Consider the following 9065-nt stretch of genomic DNA (forward strand, 5'->3'; position numbering starts at 1 on the left):
GGAATGTTGCTTTAGGTTTCAGTATTCAAACAACACATGATTTTTCATTGTTTAATTTCAGCCTTGTATCCACTGCTCTTTAATTAAAAGGAGCAACAATCATTTTAAAGCCGTGTGCTCAGACATATTACAGTTTGCATAATGTTCTATCGCCAGAACAAAGTAGACTCGAGACCGGAGTTGAGTTCAGCTCTTTATTTAACTGTCAGTAACTTCAACTAAACTCGAGCCATGGCAGCCTTTTTTATAGAGGCTGCTCACGGCTCGCAACCAATGGCATTATTTTAAACCTCCCGCCATTTGGGCGGCCAATCGTAATCTGTTGTTAACCACCAATTGCTAGGCAGTAGTAATTGTCCGATGGGAACATAGTATTACGAGTATGCAAATGTCTATATACAACACCCCTCCCCTCTTGGTACGGTCCAACTTTATGTGATGTAGTCACGCAAATAGGAGAGCCTTTGGTGGGTCCTACTTGACCTGTGCAGCTCAGTCTCTGTGTTGTCTTCAATCGGTTTGGACGGAATCGATGTTTCTCCTGTCCTTCTCTCAGGAACCTTCTGGAAGGGTGAGTCAGCCATGATGCTCCTGCCGTGCTTTGGTAGGTTGGTTGAGCGGGCCCTGCCACTCCCTTCTGGCATACTCAGGCAGGTAGAGTCAGCTCGGCTGCTTCTTCCGTGGTTCTCCTCCAGCTCCCTTCTTTCAAACTTGCCTGTTGGTAAGTAGTTTTTATTTGTTCTGGGGTTTTCTGTTGCTGTTTGTGGGTCTGTTTTTGATCGTGTTAAAGGAGGGTCTTCCCTTTCTTTATTATTTAAAGGTTCCCCCCCTCTCTGGTTTTATTATTATTTATTGGCTGTTTTGTATGGGTTTGCTCTGTTTCGGGGTGTGTCGGTGTTGCGTTCGAGGTTTCGGGACCGTAGTTGGTCTATGTGCCTTTTCCAGGTTCTGCCATCCATCGTTTCCAATCAGTATGACTGGGGGCCTGTTATTTGCGTTATCATGGCCGGTAACCACAATGGGTCTCCAGTAAGATTTTTCGCATATACCAGGTTGCCTGGTATAAATGTGCAGTATTTACTGGAGGAGTCTGGTGGCTTCTCGGGGTTGTAGGTTGGGTGTAGTCTGTCCAAATATGTTCGCAATTTTCTGCCCATTAAAAGTTCAGCTGGACTCTTGTTTGTTGATGTGCACGGCATTATCTGTTGAATTGTGTGCATTGTATTTAATTTGTCTTGCATGTCACCCCCTTCAAGTTTTTCTAATGCCTCTTTCGTGTATCGAACCATGAGTTCCACCTGTCCGTTTGATGCCGGATGAGGTGGCGCTGTCAAGGAATGTCGTATGCCTTGTTCTATGAGGAATTGTTTAAAAGCTAAGGCTGTGAACTGTGGGCCATTGTCCGAGACTAACACGTCTGGTAATCCATGAGTGGTGAAGAGTTTCTTTAGTTGTTTAGTGACAGCTTCAGTCGTTGTTGAACTCATGATGCTGACCTCCAATCAGTTCGAGTAGGCATCAACGATGATTAAAAATGTATATCCTTTCGTGGGTCCAGCGAAGTCTATGTGGATCCTTGACCAGGGACCTCTGGGTGTCTCCCAGTCAAGGACCGGTGCTGAAGGGGGGTAGGTCTGGACGTCTGGCATTTATTACATGTTTTTACACATGTTTCAATGTCTTTGTCTATTCCTGGCCACCAGACGTAAATTCTGGCCAGGGACTTCATTTTTACCATGCCTGGGTGTCCCTCATGTAAAATGTTCAGCACGTCTTCCTGTAATTTTCTTGGAACAACAACCCTATCCCCCCACAATATACATCCTTTTTCAATTGACAGCTCAGTTTGCCAGGTTCTGAATGGTTTAAAGGTCTCGTTTTTGTCATTTTCCGGCCAGCCCCTCCCCACCCAGTTCAGGAGTCGGGCCATTAGTGAATCTTTTGAGGTTTCCCTTGCGATGTCCGATGCGGTGATGTGCAGGTTCGATATTGTTTCAATTTGCAGGGTGTGTGTGGTGGGAGCTGGGTCGTCATCATGGTCTGGTAGAGATGAGCAGCTCAGTGCATCGGCATGGGGTATGGCTTTTCCTGGTCGATAGACGAGCTTGTAGTTGTAGGCTGCCAGAAATTCTGACTATCTTGTCATCCTTGGAGACAGAATGTTGGGGGTGGCTCTGTCTCCTGCCAGGATTCCTAACAGTGGCTTGTGGTCGGTAATTAGGGAAAATGTCCTACCATAAAGGTTTTCGTGAAAGCATTTTACCCCCGAGATAGCGGCCAAGGCTTCTCTGTCCAGTTGGCTGTAGTTTCTTTCAGCTTTTGACAGCGTTTTAGAATAAAAGGCGATCGGTGCCTCTCTGCCATCAGGTATTGTGTGGCTAAGTATTGCGCCTATGCCGAATGGTGAAGCGTCGCAGGTGACAGTCAGTGGTAGTGTGTCGCTGTATTGGATTAATACAGATTTGGATGTTATTAAGTCCTTAATTCTTTGGAACGCAGGTTTTTCCCGTCGGCCCCATGCCCAGATGGCTTTTTTATCAAATAGTCTATGCAAAGGTTCCGCTATTGTTGCCTTGTGCGGCAAAAAGACATTATAAAAATTAATGAGTCCCAAGAATGCCTGCAAGTCTGTTTTGTTTTTGGGTCTGGATGCTTCTTTTATCGCTTGTATTAATTTTTTTTATTTTTTTTTGTGGGGTGGATTCCTGCTTCATCAATAAGATATCCTAGGAACTCCACCTGGTTTGTGGCAAGCTGGCATTTTTCTTTTTTGACCTTGAGTCCTGCTTCTCTAAACTTTTGCAAGACTGCCCTTAGCCAGTCCTTTAGTTGTTTTCTATTTCCGGCAGATATCAATACATCATCAAAATAGGGAACCACCCCTTTTAGTCCTTGGAGGAGGCGTTCCATCAGGCTTTGGAAAACACCGGGGGCCACGCTGACACCAAATTGCAATCTGTTGCATTTAAATGTCCCCCTGTGTGTTACAATAGTCTGTGCCTCTGCCGTCTCGGAATCAACCGGCAATTGTTGATATGCCTGTGCGAGATCAAGCTTTGCAAAAACTCCCCCCCCCAATGAGGGCAAGAGGTGCTGGACTACTGGAACGGGGTATGCGCTCTGCTGTAATGCGTGGTTCAGGGTGGCCTTATAGTCCCCACAGATGCGCACGGACCCATCTAGTTTCACGGGAGTCACAATCGGGGTTTCCCATCTTGCATGGTCGATTGGCTCTAGCACCCTTTGTGCGATGAGTTTGTTCAGCTGCTCATTGATTTTTGGCTTTAACACAAAAGGGACGCGTCTGGCCTTTAGCCGGATGGGGGCTATTTTCGAGTTTAGGCTAAATGAGATAGGGGTGCCCCGGTACTTGCCTAGCATCCCGTTGAATACATCCTGGAACTCCTTCATCAGGCTTTCTTCCCAGTCTGTCTCGGTGACACTGTTGATTCCTGTCACTTCGATCCCCAAAGGTGCGAACCATTCTAAACCAAGCAGGCTGGGGTGGTCTCTGTTGACGATGGTCAATAGAAGAACTTCAGTATGTTTCTTGAATTTTACCTTGAAATGTCCAAGTCCAAGTACCGGAATCTTATTTCCTTGGTAGTCTTTTAATGCCAGGCTTTGCTCTTCGAGTTCTTTTCATCGTATGTCTGGTATCAAGCTTTTTATTGTGTTCCATGATACCATTGTCAGGTATGAGCCGGAGTCCACTTCCATTTCACATGGCTCTCCCTCTATTTTGATGTTTATTCGAACCTTCTTAGCATCAGTTGCTCTGGCATTTCCAATGATAATTGTCTGGTGTGTTTCTTCCTTCTCGTTGAGCCGCTGACTTCTATTTTCCTGGTTCCATCGACTTCCGGTTTGCTTCTCCTTAGTTCGGGGGTACTGCCTCGTCTTTTTGGACTATAGCTCTTTTGTTTCAGCAGACCCTTGTAATGTGCCCCGTTTTTCACAGTGTCTGCAGATGGCATCCCAAAAACGGCACTCAGAACGCGGGTGATTTCCCCTGCATCCGGCACACTGAAAATCAGGTTTCCTTCCTCTTTTTTCTCACCAGTTCCGTTCTGCCTGGAGCCTATGTACCTCTTCATCTTCGTCCTCAGAGTCGGTTGATGACTCGATGTCTTCATGGTGGGTGGTTACGGTAGTATGTTTCTGGGTACCTTCCATTTTCTTTTCTCTATTCTGGCTTGGGCTATTGGCCGGATTTATTTGTTTCATTTTAGCCGCAGATTTTTTTGCTGCTTCATCTGCGGTTGCCTCAGCGATGGCTTCATTTACAGTGATGTTGGGTCGATTTAGTAGTTTGCTCTGCAGGGTAGTGTCTCTCAATCCGAGGACCACGCGATCTCTCATGGCTTCATCCATGTTGAGGAATTCGCATGCTCCTCCAATGTCCCTTAGTGCTGCTACGAAGTCCCCAATACTCTCGCCTTCATGTTGATCCCGTTTATAAAATTCGTGTCTTCGAATGAGGTTGGACACAACAGGCGCATAATGGGCTCTCAGCATCCAGTTCAGGTCCGGCCATGCCATCTGTTTGACATCGTGCGGTTTCACCAATGCTTTCGCCATTTAAAAAATGATCAGTCTGCAATGCGTCAGGAATATGGCTCTCTTCCTCTGGTCAGTGATTCCTTGTAGTTCGTTGCTTTCCAGGAACATCAGGAACCTGTCAATATATGATTCCCAGTCTTCTTCGGCTGGGTTGAACGGTGCGGGTGGCGAGTTGTTGCCGGCCATCTCGTTGATTTTTCGGCTTTCATTGCCACATGCTTATGGTCTTTGTCTCTTCGATCCCACCTTTGCCACCAGTGTTCTATCGCCAGAACAAAGTAGACTCGAGACCGGAGTTGAGTCCAGCTCTTTATTTAACTGTCAGTAACTTCAACTAAACTTGAGCTGTGACAGCCTCTTTTATAGCGGCTGCTTGCGGCTCGCAACTAATGGCATTATTTTAAAACTCCTGCCGTTTGGGCAGCCAATCATAATATGTTGTTAACCACCAATCGCTAGGCAGTAGTGATTGTCCAATTGGAACGCAGTATTATGAGTATGCAAATGTCTAAATACAACACATAATCTATTCATTCTTCTTTGGGTTACAAAGATGTATGTATTGTGGCATGGGAAAGTGACAGAAGAAGGGAAGGAGGGCACGAAGAGCTACAGATAAATGGGAACCAGGTTGCATCTGTATCCAAGCAGTTCTCCTTCCTGACATTTCTGGTAGTGAATTGTTGAGAGAAATATCCTTCTGGGTTCAGTTCCAAGTGGGGAAAAAGACACTGGAAACATGGAGGCTGTTTAGAAAGATGGTTTAATGGTGAACAGGACCACACCTTGGAGCTCCTGGGCAGAAAGGGAAGGAGTGCAGAGAATCCCCTGGTTTCAAACCCTCTGTTGGGCCCCACTCTAGTGTTTCCTGTTCCTCTGTAAGAAATGTATCCCATTGGCTGTCAGACTCCGAGGAGTGGGGGTCATGGCTTCACCTGAGTGCTGGCTAATGCAGTCTTCCCAGGTGTGGTGAGATGGGTAATCCTATCATTTCCTGAGGGCCGCGTCTTAATCCCAACAACCTGGAGCTGAAGGGGTGGCGGGCAGGAAGCTGTAGAAAGCTGCTTTGTCTTTAAAACATGTTTCTCCTTTTCTTCATCCGTGAAAATATAATATTCTGCCTTTTTAATATTTCCTAGAATATTTCATTCTTCTAGGAGAGGGGTGGATGCTAACTTTCTAGAGAATTGAGCAGATTGTTTATGCCATTGTTGACATCTTCTAGAGTAAAACTGGCATAGTTTAGCATCTGTAAAGAGTTACGTTCTCTTCAAAAACCAGAATTTCAGGCTCTATTATTTCCATAATGTAAAGGAGATTAAAAATAAAGCAGAAACAGGATGCTAGAAAGCCACTTCCCCACTTCTGAATGCTGAATATGGCATTTCTCATGTGGAATAACAATGTAATATAACTCTGATATCTGTGTCGAAACCCAAAAAGAACAGAACTGAATATTCAAGAGACACTGCATCATTATGCTGTTACTACACTGAATAGAAAATAATTAAAGACAGTAATACAATGAGGACAATTCTAATTAAAGTTGCAGAATTGGGTTTATTACTGAATAACAATCCAGAAGAAATCTCAGTCATAGGGAAGTATCTTGCTGGAGCATGAATATCTTAGCTGCTAAATTAATTTCACTTCTAGCTGATTATATACAAGCAGAGTAATTATTTTTGTAAATAAGTATGAAATAAAATGCCTATCTTGATGTCTATAAATGAACTGCTTCAACAGCCACCCTGAAGGAATATGGCTGTGTTACAATTACCATTTCTCTAACCATCAGTTCACTTTCTACAGGGAGAATATTAATAACCCGGATGCAAGGATTCTTATAAAGACAGCCAGGATATAATGTAGAATAGGTGTTTGTAGCATGTTTAGATGGTCTATAAGCTTATAAGTCAAAAAGACACCTCCTAAAAGGGGGTGGAGCCTCAACAAAAACGAAATTTGATTTCATTTCATTACATTTAATTAAAGATAATGAATGTAATTACTGACTATATATCCATTTTTTCCTTCAGTCGTACTACAAATTACACTTTCGTTGTAATATTAAAAATGGCTCCATGCCTTTATACAAGGCTGTAGGTGGTTGCAGGTAAACCTGAGGACATATCTCAATTGCATAGCATTTTATTAAATATTAAATTAATGGTTGGAAAGGCATTGGACTAAAGACTTCTATGGATAAATAATTTCCTCTCACATAAGTTATGTAGATTACTATGAGTAGCCAATAGGCAGGACAAATAAGAACAACAGATAACAGATAATCAGAGTTGGAAGAGAACTTGTAGGTCATCTAGTCCAACCCATCGCCCAAGCGGGAGACCCTACACCATTTATGACAAATGGCAGTCCAATTTCTTCTTGAAAGTCTCAAGTGATGGCACTCCCACAACTTCCGAGGGCAAGCTGTTCCATTAGTTGGTTGTTCTCACTGTCAGAAAGTTTCTCCTTATTTCCAGGTTAAATCTCTCCTTGTTCAGTTTCCATCCATTATTCCTTGTCTGGCCTACAGGCGCTTTAGAAAATAACTTGACCCCTTCCTCCCTGTGGCAGCTCCTCAAATATTGGAAGACTGCTATTATGTCTCCCCAGTCCTTCTCTTTAGTAGACTAGCCAAGCCCAGTTCCTGCAACCGTTTGTTGTATGTTTTAGCCTCCAGTTCCCTAATCATCCTGGTTGCTCTTCTCTGTACTTTTTCTAGAGTCTTAACATCTTTTTTATAATGTGGTGAACAAAACTGGATGTAGTACTCTAGGTGTGGTCTTACTAAGGCTTTATAGAGTGGTATTAGTACTTCCCTTGAACTTGATTGTTTCCCTCTGTTAATACAATTTAGGATTGCATTAGCTTTTTTGACTTTCCCTCATGTTCTGTAGCAGCTGGAATTTAGAGACATAACATTGGAAGGGAACTCAGAGGTCATAATATTAACTGTTAAATATATAACACTTCAATACTGGAGGAAATATACTGTCATAATATTCATTGTTAGCCTTATTAGCTATGAATTTAACTCATCCCCTCTTTTGCAAATTTTCAACCTAGCAAGCACAGTTTGCTCTTATGGTAACAAATGCCATTGTTTAATGATATACAGAGTACAGAGTACATTATCATCTGCCCTGAACCCGTATACAAGGCAGATGAAATAGAGGTATAAGAGGAAGAGTTGCTATGAAGCAATGGTCATTCACCTAAGGTGGGGGTGGGGCGGTGATTCTAGCCCAAGATTGTAATGTGAGTAAACAACTCAAAGAAGTCTCTCCCTAGTTCACACAAAAATAAAGGGCAGGAAAAGGAAATGCATTCAGACTTGCAAGATTCTGGTATTGAAGTTTTATAATAAAAAGTAGCCCATGGCACTAGTTTCCTTGTCTACCTTCAATCCAAGATTATTGGATGATCTGATGTATTCAGAGTAAAAGAAAGAGGAAAAAAGATTGCATAAGTGTCAGGACATCATCTTGCAAATTACAGTATTTACATAATTGTATCAGGAGTCATTCTACACACTACATCATAATATATGTCTCAACATCTTGAGATTATTGTGGTTTGTTATGAAGGCCTATGTCCCTAGGTTTCACATCATGAAAGTTGGACAATTTTCCCTACTTTTATTTATTACATTATGTCCACCTGCTTACTCAAATTATTCTAGGTATCTTACAAGTCTACCAACTTTGCTAAGTTTCGCCAATCCAGACATTTCTTTTTTAATCTTAAGGGGAAAAGTCAAATTGAGATGCAAAATTTGACTTTTCCCCTTAAGATTAAAAAAGAAACTAGTATATTGCAACCTGTAGCATCACAAGCTTTCACCTTGGAGAGCTATTCCATTCTGACTGTGTATGTTTTTAGTTCTAGCTCTGTAATATATTGGAGGTGCAAAATTCCAAGCGTTTTCCCATCATATCCATAATATTGGGCATTCTGCTTTCCTACTGATTCCTCAGTAAACTTCTTTTCCACAGCAACTTGTCAAGTCCAAACAATATAGTTAAAAGGCCGAGTTTCTATAATTCCTGGGAAGATATGGAGTCTATAGCACATAAACAGAGAAGCCTTTATGATCCTCTATTCTTTCTAAGAAGGAAATAGAGTTTGGAATAGGAGGAGCCTCTTCTATTATCAGAGTTCCTACATTTCAGACATATTTTGGGTCTGAGGGTGAATTAGGAATGAAAGGAAGCAGTAAACAAATAGCTATGGAATCCATTCTAATCAAAGCTCAGAAACTGGAGAAGATTTTTTAACCTCTAAAAGATCAGTTTCATCAGCCACTGAAATGAGGGGAAATATTCCCAGGCACTTCAAGGTCCCAGCAAAAGGGTTTTACTGGCTTCTTTTTCTCACCCACAAGTTGTCAGACCAATTTCCATGATGAGAATAGAAACTGTATTGACAGTTTAGAAAGCAAAGAAAGAAAATATGATCCAAAGCCATATCCAATAACAAAAATACTATCATGTTGG

The sequence above is a fragment of the Pseudonaja textilis genome, chromosome 1, assembly GCF_049901715.1.
Source record: "Pseudonaja textilis isolate UNSWEBS1 chromosome 1, rPseTex1.2, whole genome shotgun sequence".
Lineage (NCBI taxonomy): Eukaryota > Metazoa > Chordata > Lepidosauria > Squamata > Elapidae > Pseudonaja > Pseudonaja textilis.